Source organism: Sminthopsis crassicaudata, chromosome 5, assembly GCF_048593235.1.
Source record: "Sminthopsis crassicaudata isolate SCR6 chromosome 5, ASM4859323v1, whole genome shotgun sequence".
In the NCBI taxonomy this organism is placed as follows: domain Eukaryota; kingdom Metazoa; phylum Chordata; class Mammalia; order Dasyuromorphia; family Dasyuridae; genus Sminthopsis; species Sminthopsis crassicaudata.
Window position 1 is genome coordinate 221,994,473 of NC_133621.1, and position 21,042 is coordinate 222,015,514.

Consider the following 21,042-nt stretch of genomic DNA (forward strand, 5'->3'; position numbering starts at 1 on the left):
CTTGTTATTTATATTGAAAGCTGCCAGGTTTGGGGAGATATTGATTCAGATTTGCTTATACCTGAGATACTTATTTCTGGATTCTTATTCTTTGAAGAGGGACCTCTGGCTTTTGACCATGAGTTGTTTTGACCATGTTCTGGGATTCAAACCCAAAATTTTCTAAAGATGAAAAGCAGACTTTTTTCTTTTTGGGGTTTATTTCAGATAATTGATGAATTCTTTCTATCTTTACTTTATCTTCTAGTTCTAATAAATATAAACAATTTTCAATTATAATTTCTCAAAATAAAGGTCTGGGCTTTTTTTCTTAATTATGTTTTTCAGGAAATCATATGTTTTTTTCAAATTACCTCTCCCTAACCAGATCAATTGTTTTTTATATGAGATATTTTACCTTTTCTTCTATTTTATCGATCTTTTGGGCTGGTTCTAATGTTTCTTATCATGGAGTCATTGATTTCTGTTTGTCTATTTTAGTTTCAGAGATACCATTTCTTAGATAAAGTTTACTATTTCCTCCTTATTCTTCCATTTCTTTTCTGAAGAGCCTTTATTTCATCTTTTGTAATCTACTGTTTCATTTAGACTAGGCATTCATGTGTCTTTGTAGAAAATCTTTTTTGTTTCATTGGATTTGTCGCAAAATTTCTCTTTTGAGAATCTCTAGATTTGCAATTATTTTGTATACTCTTCAGTGTCATCCTTGATTTCCTCCCCTCCTCAGCTTCAGTTCCTTAGTCTGGGGTTTTATGCCAGAACCAGGTTCTGCCTCCTACTTTGCAGTGGTTTGGTCAGCCATCTTTGGTGTTGTTTACAGCTACCCGACTCTTGTACTACCTTCCAGCTCCATTATTCATCCTTTCTAATTCTTTGGCGTCCAGAGCACTAAATCTTCAGGATCCTCTGTGACTTCTTAGGATAGAGTACTGGGACCATCTTGAACTGCCTTGGTCTGAGTTTTGCCATGTTTCTCCCATTTTTGCTACTCCCCACATCCTGTTCATTCTGAGCTTCCTGAGCACCCAAGCACTTTCTCACATCCCTTCCTTTCTCAGTGAAACTTCTGGCCTTTTTTCCAGAAAAAAGATCCCTACAGCCTTGGTCCATCTCAGGGCTTGCTAAAAGGTAGCCCACTTGTTTGATTACATTGTTGCTAGCTTTTTGGCAAGTCCCTCTCCTATTGCCAGGAGGCTTCTGGATGGCTTTTTTTGCAATGTCGTGAGGGTATTACGTGAGTAGCATTATAAACTACTGTAGTTTCTCATTGGATTTCTTGATCATTAATTGGTTTACTGTGAATTTCAAGTTTTTGCCAGAGTGAATATATAGGAGCTATATAATAAATCAACTGTCTCAGTCAGAAGTCAATGTTATAATTTTGTCATGATACCTTTTTTTCAGTTTCTTTGACCATAAATGAACCTTTCTTTTCAAAGAAGGAAGGAAGGAAAAAAGAAAGGAAAGAAGGCAGGAAGGATGGAGGAAGGGAGAAATAGAGGAAGGAAAAAGGGAATGAATAAAGGAAGGATGAGGAGTGTAGAAGAAAAGGAAGAAGAAGAAAAAAAGGAAAGAGGGGAAAAGGAGAAAAGGAGAGGTAGAGGAAGGGAAGGAGAAAGAGGATAACTGAGTCTTTAAAAATTTAGCATCTTCTCACTCATAGTATTGTTTCTGCCCTCATTAACTTGTAGTTGACTGGACATGTAGAACTCTACAAGACCAGGAATGAAGAAAAAGATTGGTACTTTTCCATACCAAATTATCTCCCGGTGCACCTAACCTTTCAGAAGGGGAAAGTGAGTCATTTTGTCAACATACTTTGCTAGCTTCCTCTCCTATACAACCATCACAAATCAACATAACAAGAAACATCCTTGTTAGCTCAAGTCATTTAGATTAAGAAATTGGCCTTTAAGGCATTCCCAGAAAAGGACCTTCTTGCAGCTTTAAAGGATTAAAGAAGGCCCTTTTTAAGGAGCAGGAAAACTACCTACAATCCAAAAACACTAGCAAAAGGCTTATCCAGTGTCAAGGCTCTCACTCAACCATAAAAACTGATGCTGTTGAAAAGGTTGGGTTAAGGGAGAAATGCACTGGGAATTTCTTTCTTTGGATACTTTTAGATGAAGGGTACATTATAGTAGTTCTCTTCTGTTCAGATAATATTATTTATAATAAGAAGCTATTTTAGAGTTCACTTCATCCAACACTTGTATTTTATAGAATACAAAACTAAAGTTTAGAATCAAGAAATGATTTGCCAGTTCATGCAAGTAATAAGTTGTAGTGCTGGGCTTCAAATTCAAGATTTTCTAAAGATGAAGAATTCAAAAAAATATGAAAAGACTTGGTTGACACTCAAACATTTGCACAACCTGGCTCTCCCTATCTTTCTAATCTTTTAATACATCACTGCATTTCACATATTCCTTGTCAAACTATATTAATTTATATGCTGTTCTTACTTATTTGCCATAATATTCTATCTCCTGCTTTTGTATTTTTTAAAAACTGGCTGATATCATGATTGAATGATCTCCCTCCTAAAATCCCTGGATTTCTTTAAGTTACAACTCAATAGCCACCTCCTGCAAAAGACCTTTGCCAATACCATCCCCTCCCAGCTGCTAAAGTTTTTCCCCAAAAGCTATGTCATCCACTCTGTTTTATATGTTCTGATACATTTACTGTCTTCCTATTAAAATATGAGCTCCTTGAGGACACAGACTGTTTGTTTTTCGTTATGTCCCTTTTGCTTAACATGGTATTTGACAAACATGAGATCTTTAAAAAATAAATGATTGAGGAAAAATATTTACTAAGCACTTATTATGTGCAAAACCCCATGCTAAGCTCAAGAGTTCTCTTAAACCACATTATTTCATCATTAAAATCAGACTTTTTCCACTGTGTGGTCCTCACTCTAGCACTAGCTCCTAGATTAGAATTTTATAGTAAGGCCAAACTCTGGCCCACCCCCACAAATCCAGTGTTAGATGGAATGGGATGATCTTATTCCTCTTTGCAGTCTAGATGCCCTGTTGATCCACATATATTGTCCTGATATGGTTCTTTTTTTAATAAAGCTTTTATTTTCAAAACAAATGCATGGATAATTTGACAACATTGACCCTGGCATAGCCTTGTGTTCCAAATTTTCTCCTCCTTTCCCCTACCGCCTCCTCTGGATGGCAAGCAATTTAATATATGTTAAACATGTTAAAATATATTAAATCCATTATGTATAAACATATTTATACAATTCTCTTGCTGCACAAGAGAAACTTGATACAGTTCTTCATCCACTGGTTGTATCCTGATATGCTGCCTCCCACACTCTTATACAATCCTGGCACAGGACAATGAGCTTGTCTTGGAGACAGAATTATCCACTGGACAAACTTATGAGTTTTGCCTCTATGTCCTAGTGGCCCAATATGAAGTCTGGCGTTGGCCACATAACTCGTTCTATCTTTGTGCACTCAAAAGAAGTCCAGTCCACTAGGTCCAGAATTAGAAACCTCACTGGTTTTCTCTGAGGCATTTTTACCTATCTCTCCTTCTACATCATGTAGACTACACCATTTCTATGTCAGAAAACACACTAGTTTCAGGCCTTCTGGACAATCCTTAAGCACGAATTACCTACAAATTGCCTTGTTATTCCTCTACCTATCAGAAATGGTTTGTCTAGTTGTTTGTTTTTCTCCTGCATCTGCTCTAACATGATAATGGAGATAAAGCTGGTTTCTAGACTCTTGGAAAGTTCTGACAACACATGCATGAAGTGCCTGGGTCCAAGCTAGCCTCCATCTCCTTGCATAGTAATCTAAAAGAATCTGCCTTTCTGGAATTCTAACAAGCCAGGGACAAGATCCTATATCTTCAGGTTCATGTACCAAAGTTTATGTTGGTTTAAGACCTCCACTTGAATATACCCAACTTCAATATCTACAATTTTTTAGTTATCTTCTTATATAGTCCTAGAGTTTATAGAAATATTTACAAAAGGAAAAACCATTTCCTTTTGGTTTTACTAATTATTATTTCATTTGATATTCTTTTAAGTCATTGCAGTCAAGTTCCTTTGAGGAATTAACTCTGCTACAAATTTTCATATTTTTTTATATCATATCATTTTCAGATTCTTATTTTTTCACACAATTTTTTTTCATTTCATTTCATATCATACTTTCCCAGAAAACCATCAATGACTTCTTAACATCTAAATCCAGTCCCTATCCTTTTTGACATGTTGGTGACATTTGATCAGTAGAAAATACTTTTATTACGGATATTCTCTCCTTTTTTTCTGATGTTAATATGTCATGTTTACTTATTGTTCTAGCTGGATTTTTCTTAGTCCCGTGACAGTTTTAACTATCTCAGAAGAAGAGGCATTATGATTCCTTTCGTATTCCTAGGTGCAACTGATATATAAGGATTTCAGCAAAGTGATAGAGCAAATCCCTGTGTTTTTCACTTGCTGCAGACTGAAATTATAAGGGCAGATCTCATGTTGGGACACTTCTTTCATTAAAATGAAAGAAATATTTGAAAGAAGCGCAACTTGAAATCTTTTTTTGCTTTCATATTGAATTAATAGTTCCCTTTGAATTATAGTGACATATAACCTCACATTTTGGCTGCTAAAAATCCAATAGTTTTTCTCTTTTCTTTTCTTTTCTTTTTTTGCAAATTTTGTAAGAAGCTTTGGCATATTTCCCTCCACCACCACTACTCCCCTACCATTCTAAGGTGGTAGTAGCTTCTTCCAAGTTTATTCTCAGATATTTCTCCTTGAAATAACAACCATTTCCTAAAATCACTGAATATCATCTTTTGGCTAGTTATGAAAAATTACCAATTATAGGTATGATTCTAGAAGTAAAAGTTTGTGAGAAAGGAAGTAAAATAGAGAAAATAAATTTAGATGGAAAATAAGAATGATAGGGATAAGATGATTCAGGAGTATTGCACTAATGAAATAGATTACAGGTTAAATCTAGGGAGGAGATTTTTGGCAAAATATGATGAATTTGAGGAATTTTAATTTTTTAAAAAATAAAACCTACTATATATCTTTCAATGAAATTGAAGTCTTATCTGTATCCAGCTTATAATTTTTTTTTTTTTGGCTGAGGCACAATTGGGGTTAAATGACTTGCCCAAGGTCACACAGCTAGGAAGTGTTAAGTGTCTGGGACCATATTTGAACCCAGGTCTTCCTGATATCAGGGCTGGTGTTCTATCCACTGCGCCACCTACCTGCCCCAAGCTTATAATTTTTCAAAATTAAAATGATATTTCTGACATCTGACACCATCTAACTAATCAGTCTCATTACTCATATATTTAATCTAATATGCAAATATATTCAGACAAAAATTGTAGTGATAGATGTCAGTGCTCATTACATTATTGATATTTTTTATATTTGATATTTTACCTATTAACAATGCTATTTTTGAGTTATGTTGTCTCAGAACAAAATATTTACCAAATATGATATGAATTTAGAATGAGACAGACAGGAATAAAATTAAATTTTAAAAGTTTAAATAAATTGTTGTTAAAATTGTAAGTTGTCAAGTCATATCTGAGTAGTTAAGGAATCCCCCCCCGAAAAAAAGTGTTATTTTCAAAGGTTAAGTTGCTAAATTTTCACATATCATTATTTTAGATAAAAATTACACTGAGTTGAGTGTTTTCATGGTAGTTTAACTTAGACTGCATATTAATTTCTCAATGCATTGTTTGGTTCTCTCCCATTCTCACTTATCAACCAATAAATCAAACAAATTATTTAAGGATATACTAAAAGCTAGTTTATAAGTTTCTAGAGGGAGGATTAAAGCTATCTTGATTAGCTAACCATCTTCAAAAGACTTGTTAACAAGTTTGGAATCTTTTATAAAAATTACCATTCCTGATGGTGGGAATAAAATTCTGCATTGTCAGTTTCTTATTTTAGACTCTAGACTCACCTGATTTTTTGGTTTTGTTCCAGCATTTTTAAAAATAAGGCCAACTAAATCTCCAGTACTTCCTATATAATTTTTTAAATTTTATACTTAACAAATTACATGTAAAATGATTTCAACATACACTTTTTAAAGTTTTTGAGTCCCTAATTATCTTCTTTTCTCCTTTCCCTCTCTCCTAATCTTGAGAAGGCAAGTAATTTGGTATAGATTATTGCATAAAATTTCTAATGCTCACTATTCCAATAAAAATTTTATTTGAGACTCATTTTTATATATTTCTAAATGGTATGCTGTAAGTCACTAGTACAGCTAGGAATTAAGGGGAAAAGAGGTGCAAGCTCATAATCTCCAAATTTCTAACTGCTAGCAGCACAATCTTCTACCAAAATGATAAAAGACCCAGATAATGGTCCAAACCCTACTTTCAGATTGAAAGAAGTACAAGATAAAGGAAAATTAGGGTGGATTAAGCAATAGAATCTGAGAAGGAAAAAGAGAAGGTATTTGGCAAGATGACTAAGAAAAGGTAAGAAAAAGTAAGAGAGTAGAGCAAATTGATAGACTAGACAGTGGGTGAAGCAACTTAAAGAAAAATATAGCTTTAAGGCTGAAGGAAAAGTATCTGATACTGTAAAATTGTTGATAACAAGGAAAGGAAATTGGTTGAGATTGTCAAGATATCATACATGACATGACAAATGACATGAACTATACCTGTTATAAAAGTTCTGACCTAGTGCTTAGTGGTGATCAATAGATGTTTTGTTTTGTTTTGTTTTAATGCTAACAAGCTATATGGGGAATAAGAGAACATGATCAGTGGCTTCCATTACACATGTTGTGGGTTTGTTCATTATTTATTCTGTCACAATCACGTGGTAAAAAATATCTGTGATCAGATCTCCTTTCTGAGGAAGAAAAGCCAGGATTTGTAGGGAAAATAATGTCACATTTCAAGTTGGAGACTAAATTTTTCTTAAATAAAAGAAGAAATGTGCCATCAATGGAAAGTATACTATAGATCACCTGTAAAAAGATGGAAGAGGAGTTTTGAGAAAAAGATAAAAGACTTAGACCAAGTGTATTAGCTAATTGGAATAAGATATTACTAGATATTACAAATATTCTCTCTTTCTCTCTCTCTCTCTCTCTCTCTCTCTCTCTCTCTCTCTCTCTCTCTCTCTCTCTCTCTCTCTCCCTCTCCTCCATCTCTCCTAATTAACTATTTTAGTAATAATTTTATTTTTTCAAGAAGGGGAAAATATTCTGGATCAGATTCTTGCCTACAAGAAGAAAAATTTTGCTATGATGGAAACAATAGGAAACCATGGGGAAGATGAAATAAAGATTCTCTCAGACAAAGAGATGAAATTTGGTCACAGCTTGATATGCATGAATAGACTAAAATGCTACAGAGGAAGTTAACCCACAAAAGCATAGAAGTTGCTCAAGAAGTGAATTTCTTGAGACAAAGGAAAATCATTACAATCAGGAAGAAAAATCTAATTTTCCTGAAGAAACTAGCCAACTTAGATTTTTAACATAAGTAATACAGAAGATGGAAGAAAAGTCAAGTAATAAATGATAAACATAGACATGCAACAGATCTATCAAAATAGTGTCAGGTCTGCTTATAAAGAGCCAAGGCTGGAAAGGGAAATTACATATTACAAAAAATGTGGCTTTGCCAAGTTATACTGAGAGAAAAGGAAAGGCTAAGAAAGGGATGGGATACTTACTCAGCTCTGAAAACAGGAGCAAGAGAAACTTAAAGCTTGGAACAGTACCCCCTCCAACGCAGGAACAGAATCTAACTTTTATACATATAAGTTAAGAACAATTCAAATAACAAAAGAAGAACATGATCATAGAAAGTTATTATGGTTACAGGGAAAATCAAGACATAACCCAGAAGATAAAAAACAAGTCAAAACAGTTACATGTAAATCTTTACAGATAAATGTGAATTGATCAAAGACCCAGAAAGAATTCCTAAAAGAGTTCAAAAATAATTTTAAAAAATCAAATAATAGAGGTAAGAAAAAAACAGGGGAAAGAAATGAGTGATGCAAGAAAACCATGAAAATAGTGTCAGCAATTTGGTAAAGGAGACACACACACAGGTAATGAAAAACAAAAACCCAGCATCTTAAAAAATAGAATTGGCCAATTGAAAAGGAAACACAAAATCTCACTGAAGAAAATAATTCTTTAAAAATTAGAACTGGGTGTCAAAGAAAATGTTATAATTATAAAAATTAATAAAAAAATATATATTTGGGTAAAAAAAAATTAGAACTGGGGGAGTAGAAGCTAATTATTCTGTGAGATATCAAGAAGTAATAAAACGAAGTCAAAAGAAAAAAAAAAAGAAGAAAATGTAGGCTATCTCATTGGGAAAACAATGACCAGGACATAGATCTGAGCAGAAATAATTTGAGAATGATTGGACTATCTGAAAGAAATGAATTTTTAAAAAAAAATAGACAATCTTATTTCAACTGCCCTGGGATCCAGAACTAGAGAACAAAATTGAAATTGAGAGAAATCACCAATGGCCGCTTAAAAGAAAGAACTGAAAATGATTGCTATAAAGAAGCCATTAACATTAACATTTGGATTAGAAAGATCTTCTTGTAGAAGGTAAGATTTTAGCTAGGATTTGAAGAAAGAAAGGGAAATCAAGAGTTAAAATGAGGAGGAAGAAAATCCCAAGTATGAGGGACAACCAAAGAAAATTCCTGGAGTGTGGAGATTGAGCATCTTAGGAACAGCAAAAAGTTCAGAATTATTGCAACATAGGTTACATAGAGGGGAATGAAGACTGAAAAGATAAGAAGGAGCCTGGTTATAAAAGGTTTTAGAAGACAAGCAGAAGATTTTTATATATAATTCTGGAAGTAATAATAATAACAAACATCATCATTATAGTGATTTAAGGTTGACAAAAGCTATGCATATATTACAGCATAGGGAGCCACTGAGGGAATAAGAGAATTTATTAACTAGGGGTCAATACAATGAGTATGCTGGAGCCTACTGGGAGAGGGTCTTGAAAGCCAATCATTAAGTTTCAGTGTGAACATTTATACCTAGGAAATTGGAAAACACCACAAATCAGGTGTTGATTTTTATTTTGTTGGTTTCTAGACTTAAAGTGATAGAAAAACTTTTAATAATATATATTAAAATTAAAAGTGTATTAAGCATTTTTTTGGGAAAGCTCCTTTTTAAACATCTGCTCCAAGTGAGTAGTACATCAGAGACTTATGAGAGTAGATTTAAAGGCCAAGCAGAAAAAGGAAACAGTCCAGTGGGAAGAGTATCAAATTTAAAGTCAGGAATAACCTCCTTTCAGATCCTAGGTCTGATACTGTAACCTCACTGAATCTCAGTAGGCTTCATATTCTCCAACATCCCAGTGTTGTTGAGGAGCAAATGAAGTAATGTGTGAAAAATGCTTTATACATCTGGGGGATGCTATTCAAATGCCAGATGATATTTTCATTCGTCAGATTATAGGAAATGTCTCAAGAGGCGAATTAGACAAGATCATAGTGACATCACTCATCATCAGTCAGTATCCTAGATGATGGGGGCACCTGCAGAGATTTATCAAAGGTTTAAGCTTGAATCAATGGAAATGATTACATGAACCTATAACCTCAGACAAGAACTACAAAAGTGGCAGGAAGAAGGATGGGTTGGATTGTTTAAAACGCAAGATTCTACTTTTACTAAATCAGGGGGTAGTTTTTTGGTGACCACCAAATGGAAGGTTACACTGAGGGAAAAAATACAATTCGAACTTTCAAGAGTCCATCTTTGGTCCCCTCCCATAGTAGAACCTCACCCACTGCATACAAAACACCCCAAACCCCAAAAGAAACAAAGAGCAGAATAGCACAATAATAAAGGAGGGCAGGTTATTCAGCCAGGAATAGAAAATTGTGAGACAAGAAAGAAGTACTCCCTTTTAAATGTTGTGGACTCAAACTAAAACCTGATGATCTTATCCTAGTTATGGCTTTGGCTTAGATGTTTGACTTTGGGCCAGTTTCATTTCTAATCTTGGCCTAATTTCTCCATCTGTAAAATTCAGGGTTCAGACTAGGTGACTGAGAAGCACTTTTCTAATTCCAAATCTTCCAGTCTGTTTCTTTTCCCAGTTTATTTTGCTTGGACTTTATGTACAATAGGGTGGAGTAGATGAATTAAGAAAGGGATATTCCTGAAGAAGAAAAGAAGCTGACACTGGTATTGTGGATATAGGTGACTATTCCCCACCCCCTGCTATTCCAGAGTGATTGCAGCAAAGAGAAATATAGGATCTACTTTGTGTCAAAAAAAAAAAAAAAAAAAAAAAAAAAAGGATTCCATCATTCACCCACTCAGAAGATGGACAAGAACGTGGACAAGAAAGTATTTCCTGAGCCTCAAACTCTCCTATTAGAAAAATAATTCCTCTCTTCCCCATTGTACATAGAGAGCAATTCAAAGCCCAGACTATGCTAGTTTTCACTTGTAATGCTTCAAAAAAGCCTTCAATTAACTGCCTTTTCCTTTGTAGCTCCAAACAAGTGTTGATTAAGATGGATGAAACTATTGTTTCATGTCCTAAGTTAGGAGAGCCCCCAAGACTTCCTGCTATAAGTATACTGGGACAAGTAGTCCAGGAATTAAAGATCTTAGAAATAGGGACTATTGAGCTTTAGTAGTCTCTACCAGGACACTAATAATCCCTCTGCCCTGCAAACTTCAGAAGCAAAAACATCTAAAATGCATTTAAATTAAATTAAACTAAATTAAAACTGCCCTTAAGTGGGGATGAAAGTTCATGATAGAATACAGTATGATAGTTGGATCCATCTCTTTGCTTTGGGACAAGATTATCACATCCTCACTGATGGCATCCTCACTTGTGTCTCTCCATTTATGACCAATAGGAAGAGAAGCTAGAATGGGCCTTAGTAATCATCTAAATCAAGTTATACATGGACAGAATTTCCTCTACAAAGTTCCTGACAAGTGGTCAGTCCATCACTGCTTTAAGACTTTAAATAATAGAAAGATAACTATATGTTAAAGTCTCCCAGTTCTAGTTGTGTGGATTAAGGTATGGTGAAAAACTTACAGATTAAGCACATATTGATCAGAGACTGCTAGCTAATGTAAAATCAGGCCAATAGGCCCCAGTCACATGAAGGCCTAGGCTGCATTCCTTTGCCCAAATAGGGATTAACCTATACGTGGCCAAAGAAGTTATAAATCACATTGCCAGCTGCATTCCACTGACCAAATATGACCAATCACAACCTATGGAGGGTGGGATTTTGAAGGTTCTTTGTCTGAAATGTATAAAAGTGGTGAGCATCTTCAAGGGAGTGGCTCTCTCCTGCTGTGAATCTGGCTCACAGACCAGGATGGGGTCTGCTTCTCAAGATTCTAATAAATATTTCTGCTTTTCTATGAGTGATCTCTGAGTAGTCATTTTTGGATAGGATTTTCTAGCCCTCACAGTTTGGGGGCTCATCTGGGATGAGTCTTTGGGGGAGATGGCTGCACATCCCGAACGGGGATAGGTGCGCCCACGGATAGTTTTTTTCCTGTGTTCTCTGGCTCTGAGTGTGTAGCCTCCCTCCCTCTCTGACAAAAGACCCGAGGCAGAGATACTCAGTGAAAATCAGAATTGAAAATAAAAAGGAGAAATAGAGTCTTGACGAGTCGGCAGTGGTCTAAGCAAACACGTGTTTCTCCAGGTGAGCTTAGAAATCTGGGGGTCTATTGGCTGGGTCAAGGGAGACCCAAGGGATTAGCCCTCCTAAAATTGCTTTGTTCAGACTGCTTCTCTGACCCCAAGGGAAGGATTTCTTAAAATGATTCTCTCTGGAGTGACCACGCAGCAAGACAATTGGTCTTCGCTGACAATTTGGTTTGAAACCAAGTTGGAAAAATGGGATATAAGCAGTCAAAAGAATTTGTCAGGATGGTAGCTAGGTATAAAAAGAAATGTAAAAGGTGAAAATAAGAGCTCTACTTGTGTCTGTGTATGTATGTTTGTGCTGTATATTGTTTTTGTCCCGTGTTAAAAGTTAGCAAGTTGGTAAGAGATAAGAGTTCAGCCTCTGTGTTGCAGGCTTAGAGAAATAGCAGGCTGAATTGCTGGGAGTTGGGATTCAGTCAGAGTAGTAATTCTTTCAGAGTGGCTCAGAATGCATTGATCTTAAATCATGCAATATTTAGGCATTCTCTGGGAAGGCAGAGAGATGCACTAAATGGGCTTGGAAGTTTAGAGAAACTCCGTTTGGATTCTGGGAGGGAAGAATGTTCAAGGTGAAACATTCTCTCCAGGAGCAGGGGTCCTGGGAAAAGCCCCTAGTCTGTTTTGCTGATTTAAAAGCCCTCTTAAATTGTAAGAACAATGTTAAGAAGTTTGGAAATTGGTTATTTGAAAATTTGCTTGTGATTTTAAATCTTTTTAACCTGATGTACTAATTTGTAAGTAAATGAAACTTGGCTATTTTAAACTGGTGGGAGAGTTTTTCCCTTAAAGCAGTTTTTAGAGCCTGCTAGAGGAAAGAGCAATAAAGCCTTATATGATGGAAAGCTGGCAGAAGAGGTTGTAAAAGCTGCTTGAGAGAGAGCTGCTAATACTGTCAGAAGAACACTCAGACAAAAAAGAAAGAAAACTTTTAAAAGCAGCTGTATTAGTTTGATTCAGTATGTTACCTTCTGAAACATATGCGGTAATTTGTTAACATTGTTATGTTTTATGGAGTTATCTAGGTATTGTAAATCTTAAAAGTTCTGAAGGGAACTGGAGAGGAGAATGCAGATTTATGAAGGATTGGTTTATAGGAGTAAATTGGAAACTTGAATGATATCAAGAAGGAATCAGTTGGAAAAAAGAAAGGAAATTAAGTGATTGCCTAAATCTTGAGAAGAATTTCTTTGTAGGAAATTGAGTGGGGGGAAGGGCAGCAGTGGAAAGTTGCCTTCTTTTTTTCTGGTTCCTGTCAAACTGGTAAAGTTGAGTGTGTGTGTGTGGAGGGGGGGGCAGGATACTCTCACATGATATTAATTGCCTGAATATTTGTTTCTTTGAAACATAATGGTTTTTTTGTTTAAAGAATATGATCAGAAATGTGATGTTTTAAAGAACTTTTCAGATTCTTTTATGTGAAAATAGGAAGTTTTAATTAATTGTATAGATGCCAATTACTTAAAGGGACTCCAAGTATAAGAGTTTTTGCCTTTGTCCTTTTGAAAATGTGTTTGTTATGGCAATATGTGGTTTGGGATTTTTCTGTGTATTGGGTATTTTAAAGGCAAAATAATTGGTATAATGTTCAACTTATGAAACATCTACTTGGGTATGTAAGAATTGTGTGAACATTCTGGGATAGATTTCTTACTGTTAAAAGTCTTACAATATGTAGATGATCCTCTTGTGGCAGGGAGGAAAAAGAGTGACCTTGCCCAAGTTACTATCAGTCTGTTAAGTAATGTAGGGGCACAGGGATTAAGAGTTTCCCAAGACAAATGGCAATTTGTGAAATGTGAGGAAAAATATTTAGGCCGTTTTATAAGCTTAGGGAAAAAGAAACTAGACCCTGAATAGGTGGAGAGGATTCTTCAAATTACTAAGCCTAGAACAAAAAAGAGTCTCCAGAGATCTCTAGGATTGGTGGGGTATTGTAGAACCTGGATTGATGAATATGCATTATTAACTATATATAAATATAGTAAACAATGTGGCTTTAGGAGTAGTATCACAATTAAGGTGAGGGCAGCCACAGCACTTTTGGTAGGAGAAAAGACAGAAATTAACCTTTGGGGGTAGTTTAATAGTGAGTGTCCTGCACCAGGTTCGATCAATTCTGAATCAAAGGGTCCGGGAGGTGGCTAACTGATTCAAGGATTTTAAAATATGAAGCAATATTATTGGAAAGAGATGATGTGGTACTCTTACCAGACCATAACTTTAATCCAGCCATGTTCTTATCTGCTTCCTCTGGGGAACATGTGTCCCTTGAACATGATTGTCCAAATGTGATTGATTACCACACTAAGATTAGGGAAGATTTGTAGGAGGTCCCTTTGTCGAAAGGCACTGAATAGTTCATAGATGGTTCCTCACAAATAGTTAATGGGAAAAGGAAAAATGATTATGCTATTGTTAATGGCGAAGATTTGATTCTGGTTCAAACTGGATTCTTGCCAAAAGAGTGATCAGCTCAAAAGTTGTGAATTATACATAGTAAATCAAGCCCTAAAATTGCTTGAAGGACTGATTCAAAACATGCTTGGGGAATTGTTCAAATATTTGGGAAATATGGGAAGAAAGGGAAATGGTAAATAGCAAAGGAAAGGGATTGGCACACAGGGCATTGGTCACTGAAATTTTAACTAATCTTATGTTGCCTAAGAATATTGCAGTGATTCATGTGCAGGGGCAATAAAGAGGAGATTCATTTGGGATAAGGAGAAACTGCTTTGCAGATGAGGAGGTGAAATGGCCTGGAGAAAAGGAATCTGTAAGTACAGAGGAGATGATGGTGCTAATTCTGGCATTTCTGCCTCCAATGCTTCCACCTTCCTTTATCCCAGAAGGGAAGCAGGAAACCCAAAGCCTTAGTGCTCAGGAGGATAAAGAGGGCACTGGCTCCTCCCTGACGGCAGAGAGGTACTGACCACAGCAGGTATGAGACATGTACTCCAACATTTACATCAGGGCAGTCATTGGGGTGTCCAAGGCCTGTGTGATATAGTGCTAAGTTTGTGGCACTGGCTTGTACACAATAGCAGACAGTTGGTCAGCGGGTGTCCTGTTTGTCAGAGGATGAATAGGGCAGCCCAATGACAAGTCCAAAAAGGAGGAAGGCCCCCTGGTATCAGGCCTTTCCAAAAGCATACAGGTGGACTTTCCCAAGCTGCCATCAATGGGGTGTCTCAAATATCTGCTGGTCGTAGTGGACCATCTGACCTCATGGGTGGAGGCCTTTTCCCTTACCTGGGCAACTGCCTCAGCAGTTGTAAAAGTACTCCTTGAGCATATCATTCTGGGGTATGGGATGGTGGAGCAGGTAGATTCAGACCAAGGCACCAGTTTCATGGCTAAGATCCTCCAATCTGTGGCCCAATCATGGGACTTATATACCCCATGGCATCTGCCCTCATCAAGTAAAGTGGAAAGGATGGATAAGGAAATTAAACAGCAACTGACTAAATTGGAGTTAGAGACACAATTGCCCTGGACCAAGTGCCTTCCCCTTGCCTTATTAAAAATTAGAACAAAACCCCGAAGGAATGTGGGATTATCACCTTATGAATTATTGTATGTTATTGTATGGTCACCCTTATCTAAAAGGGATTCAAAATTACTCCTTGGATCCAATGTTTGAGACCAAGGATTTGTTTTTAGGAAAATATGTCATGTCTTTATTGCAGCATCTAAAAACTTTACACCTAAAAAGGCTTATTGCTCAGACTCCTCCCTTAGGATTCACAGTGCATAAGTTCTAGCTTGGAGATGGGGTCCTGGTTCGGACATGGAAGGAGGACAAGCTGACCCTGAGATGGAAAGGACTGTTCCAGATCCTGTTGACTTCAGATACAGCAATACACACCAAAAAGAAAGGTTGGACACATCACACTCAAGTCAAAGGTCCCGTGGATGTGCCAAAGAAGTGGGCAGTAGAGACTGATCCAGGAATATTGAAAGTGTGGCTGAGCAAAGACCGATGAATTGTGCATGTAAAATCTTTTTGACTTATCTCATTTGGGGAACTATCTGGAACTTTTCTTCTTTGTACTAGATATTACAATTTGTTGAACTGTATTGTTAGGAATTAGGGGTATTATATACTAGTAAGGAGAATGGGGTGTGAACCAAACCCAAAGGGTTGGAGAATGTGCCTTGTATATGCATGTATGATTTTATGTGAGTACACCCTTTGTGCTGGTACCTCGAGAGCAATGGGGTATGAAAATACCTTTCAAACCCTGATCCAAACAATAGTCACTAGCTTTAAATTGACTGGCTGTTGGATATGTGGGGGAACTAATCAACTTACACAGTGGTCCTGGGTTTATGTTCCCCTGTCTCTGGCCTGAAGCTTGAGCAACAGGTCAGTAATACACAATGGAACAGGTCTCTAGTTAGCAGAAGAAAAGCATCACTGGACCCTGAGCAGTACAGTTTTAGGGAGATATTGCCTACGTCAGACTGGTACAGGGCCAAGGATGGGAGAAAGTAAGTGTACATGGACATTTACTTGCAGGTCAGAGAAGGGAGCTATCATAGACTACAGTAGGTATGTGAATAGATGGAATCAAACCAGTATAATTTGTTATGATGGATCAGTGATTCACTGTTTCCAAAATTCTAATAGGAGTGAGGGGTGTGCGAGGAAAACGCCAGCTGCCTGTCTGATCCCTGATTGAGAGGAACCCCAGATATGGACATGTATAACCTCGAATAGCATAGCAACAGGTTCAATTTACACTTCAATGGAATGGAAGTGGGAGAATAGAGAAGGCACTGTTAGGAAAATGTTTAATAGTTTCTGGAGCGTCAGGATCTATCTGGGGAAAATGATTGCATCTGCCAATGGGTAGTTGGAGATGTAATTCTAATAGGGGAGGGGGAGACCCTTAGGTCCCTGGGATGTGAGGTATTTTCCACTTTCAAGTGGACCCTTCATATTTTAATATGAAAATAATCCTGCCCTGAAGGGGCATTATTGATCTGTGGTCAGACAGCTTATACTCATTTACCCAAAAATAGGACTGGGGTTTGTTATATAGGTATAATTAGACCTAAATTTTTCTTTCCCTCATCAAGCATTGACAGGTAACTGGGGGTACAGTTATACAAAGATTTGGAAAGGGAAACACGAAGTGTAGACTGCTCCCTAACCTGCATTGATTCTTCTTTGACCCAAACAAATGATGCCAATGGGTGGGGAAATGCCTGGCCTCCAGAGAGAATTATAAAAGAATATAGACTGGCAACATGGGCCCACGATGATAGTTGGGGGTATCAAACACTGATATATGTGTTAAATCGGTTGATTAGGCTACAGGCAGTCCTTGAGGTAATAATTAACCAAACTGCTCAGGCCCTTAATCTATTACTTGATCAGGCCACCTAAATAAGGGAAGCTGTTTTATAACATAGATTAATTTTAGATTATTTGCTAGCAGAGGAAGGAGGGGTCTGTGGGAAATTAAATTTGTTCACTTGTTGCATGCAAATTGATGACAAAGGACAAGTGGTAAAAGAAATTACAAAAGGCATTTGCAGAATAGTTCATGTGCCTGTACAGGTGTGTAAATCCCCTTGTTCTAATAGCTGGTGGTCTTGGTGTGATGGTAGCTGGTGGAAACAACTTTTATGGTATAGATTAATTGCTATCAGTGGTATTATATTGTTACCATTACGCTTACCCTGTATGATTACACTAATAACCAAAATACTCTAACGATTCCTTTCAAAAATTATTGCATACAGAGGATGCTGTTAAAATGATGATTCTCCAGAAAAGAGGCTGAAGGGGATAATTCTGATAGTGAACTTGATAAACAATGTTTAAGTTTGTTAACTGATTCTGAGCAATGTGTAAGTTCTTCATAGAGTATGTGATAAAAATCACTTACATATTAGAAGTGGGGAGTTGTGTGGAGTAAGGTATGGTGAAGAACTTACTGATTAAGCACATATTGATCAGAGACTGCTAGCTAACGTAAAATCAGGCCTATAGGCCTCAGTCACGTGAAGGCCTAGGCTGCATTCCTTTGCCCAAATAGGGATTAACCTATATGTGGCCAAAGAAGTTATAAATCACATTGCCAGCTGCATTCCAATGACCAAATATGACCAATCACAACCTATGGAGGGTGGGATTTTGAAAATTCTTTGTCTGAAATGTATAAAAGTGGTGAGCATCTTCAAAGGAGTGGCTCTCTCCTGCTGTGAATCTGGCTCACAGACCAGGATGGGGTCCACGTCTCAAGATTCTAATAAATAATTCTGTTTTTCTATGAGTGATCTCTGAGTAGTCATTTTTGGATAGGATTTTCTATCCCTCACATAATTAAGACAATTTTCTTTCAATTATCTTTCCTTAAATCTGTAAATTTCATCCTTTCCTCCTTATTCTACTTTCTGAAGCCAAGGCAAACAAGATTAATCCCTCTTCCACATGAAAGCCCTTCAAATGTTTGGAAAGATAGTTATTATTCTCTCTACTGGATAAACATCCTCATCTTCATTAACCATTTCTTATATTACATGATTTTAAGACTCCTTATCCTCCTTATGTAACTATTTCAATTCACCAGTTCCCTCCCTTATCTTTATGGGAGTAATTGAACACAATATTCCAGGTAGATCTGACTATTTTTGAGTACAAAATCTTTCCTTTCTTCATTCTGACCCTTTTAGTCCTAGAGAATATGCACTTTTTGGTCAATCCTGGATACTGACTCCTAAATAGTTTGTAAAGCCTTTATATTCTCAGGTTTTAGTTTATTATCTAGCCAGAGACTAAGATCAATAGGACAAGCAAAGAATTCAGAAAGATAAAGGCACCATGGTCTCTAGTTAAGTTTTAAGAGTTTCTAGTCAAGTTTAAGTTGTACTCCCATTACTGAGAGAGAGAGATTCTGGGATGTGTCCAAAGAATAGAGCTGGTCCCCTAACAATGTGAATGACGACCATCAGCTAGGCTTTGAGAAGTACTGAGGGCTGAACAAAGCAAGATGACAAAAATGTCTCTACATAAAGAACAACTAGCAACCACTACTATTTGAGACATGAAATTTGCTTTAGAACTTTGAAGAGAATAGCTAGTCCAGCCCTAGGGCAAATGGATGCAATGGATAGAGCTCACAGCCAGGAAGATCTGAGTTCAATTCAATCTCAGACACTTACTAGCTCTGTGATCCTGGGGAAATCCTTTAAATCAATTTGCTTCAGTTTCCTTGTCTGTAAAATAAGCTGGAGAAGAAAATGGCAAACCACTGCAGTATCTTTACCAAGAAAATCTCACTTGGGGTCATGAAGAATTGGAATCGACCAAATAACAACAACAACAACAAAAAAGTCCAACTTTCTCATTTTATAGGTGATAAAAGTCAAAGTCACACAGGTAATATGAGCCAAAGCCAAGATTTGAATCCAGTTGCTCTGATTCTAAAGTCAAAAGCCTTCCCAAGTTAGCTCTAGAAATGCAGTTGCCCATTGGTGGTAAGGTTATTCTTGAGGGTCTCTTATGTAAGTTCTATCTGTTCAATTGACCTAGAAATAAACTTAGTATGCTTTGAGCCTTGTTACCTGTCAATGTTTAAAGGGGAATGGTGACTATATCCTGGAAATCATATGTAAACTTAGAATAAAAAGGTCACACAATACAAACAAATTAGAGGAACAAGGAAGAAATTTCCTTTTGGATCAATGGATAAGGGAAAAGTTCATGACAAAACAAGGGATAAAAAGGATTACAGAAAAATATGGAAAATTTTTATTATATAAAAGTTATTTAACTAGAAAAATCTATACAGTTAAAATTGGAAGGGAAACAATTAAGGAAAACTTTGTGGCATGATTCTCTGTTTAAGTCTCATTTACAAGATATATAAGAATTTGATTCAAATTTATAAGAATAAGAGTTGGAAAAAGATCAAAGGATATGAGGGGGCAGCTTTCTGGGTTTGTTATCATTATTGATTATTTTGTCCTCTTATCCTAACCTATTCCATTGATCAAGTGCAATGTTTCTTAGCCAATAACAAATGGTTTTGATGACCACTGCTTTATAATATAGTTTTAGATATGGCATAGATAGGGCACCTTCATCAGCATTTTTTTTATTAATTCCCTTGAAATTCTTGGTCTTTTGTTCTTCCAGATGAATTTTGTTACTATTTTTTCTAGATATGTAAAATAATTTCTTGAGAGTTTGATTGGTATGGCACTAAATAAGTAGATTAATTTAAGTGGTATTGTCATTTTTATTATATTCTCTTGGCCTACCCATGAACCCTTGATATTTTTCCAACTGATTATTCGTGTGGAAAGTGTTTTGTAGTTGTGTTCATATAGTTCCTGACTTTCCCTTGATGGACAAATTCACAAATATTTTATATTATTGACAGTTATTTTGAATGGAATTTCTTTTTGTATCTCTTGCTGCTGGTCTTTGTTGACAATATATAAAAATGCTGATGATTTCTGTGGCTTTATTTTGTATCCTGCAACTTTGCTAAAGTTGTGAATTGTTTCCAGTAGTTTTTTTAGTTTTAGTAGGGTTTAGTTTTAGTAGGGTTCTTTAAGTATACCATCATATCATCTGCAAAGAATGATAATTTGGTTTCCTTATTACCCATTCTAACTCCTTTAATCTCTTTTTCTTCTCTTATTGCCAAAGCTAATATTTCTAATACAATATTGACTAATAATGGTGATAGTGGGCAGCCTTGTTTCACTCCTGATCTTACTGAAAAGGATTCTAGTTTGTCCCATTACATATGATGCTTGCTGATGGTTTTAAATAGATGCTATTGATCATTTTAAGAAAAAGTCCATTTGTTCCTATACTCTCTAGTGTTTTTAATAGGAATGGGTTTTGGATTTTATCAAATGCTTTTTCTGCATCCATTGAGATAATCATATGATTTTTGTTAATTTGGTTATTGAGACAGGTAATTATGCTAATAGTTTTCCTAATATTGAATCAGCTCTGCATTCACAGTTTAAATCCTACTTGGTCATAGTATATTATCCTGGGAATGACTTTCTGTAATCTTGTTGCTAATATTTTATTTAAGATTTTTGCATCAATGTTAATTGGGGAAATTGGTCTGTAATTTCCTTTCTCTGTTTTAACTCAATCTGGTTTGGCTATTAGCACTATATCTGTGTCATAAAAGGAATTTGGTAGGAGTCCTTCATTCCCTATTTTTTCAAATAGTTTATATAGTATTGGAATTCATTGTTCCTTGAATGTTTGTGAGAGTTCACATGTAAATCCAACTAGCCCTGGAGATTTTT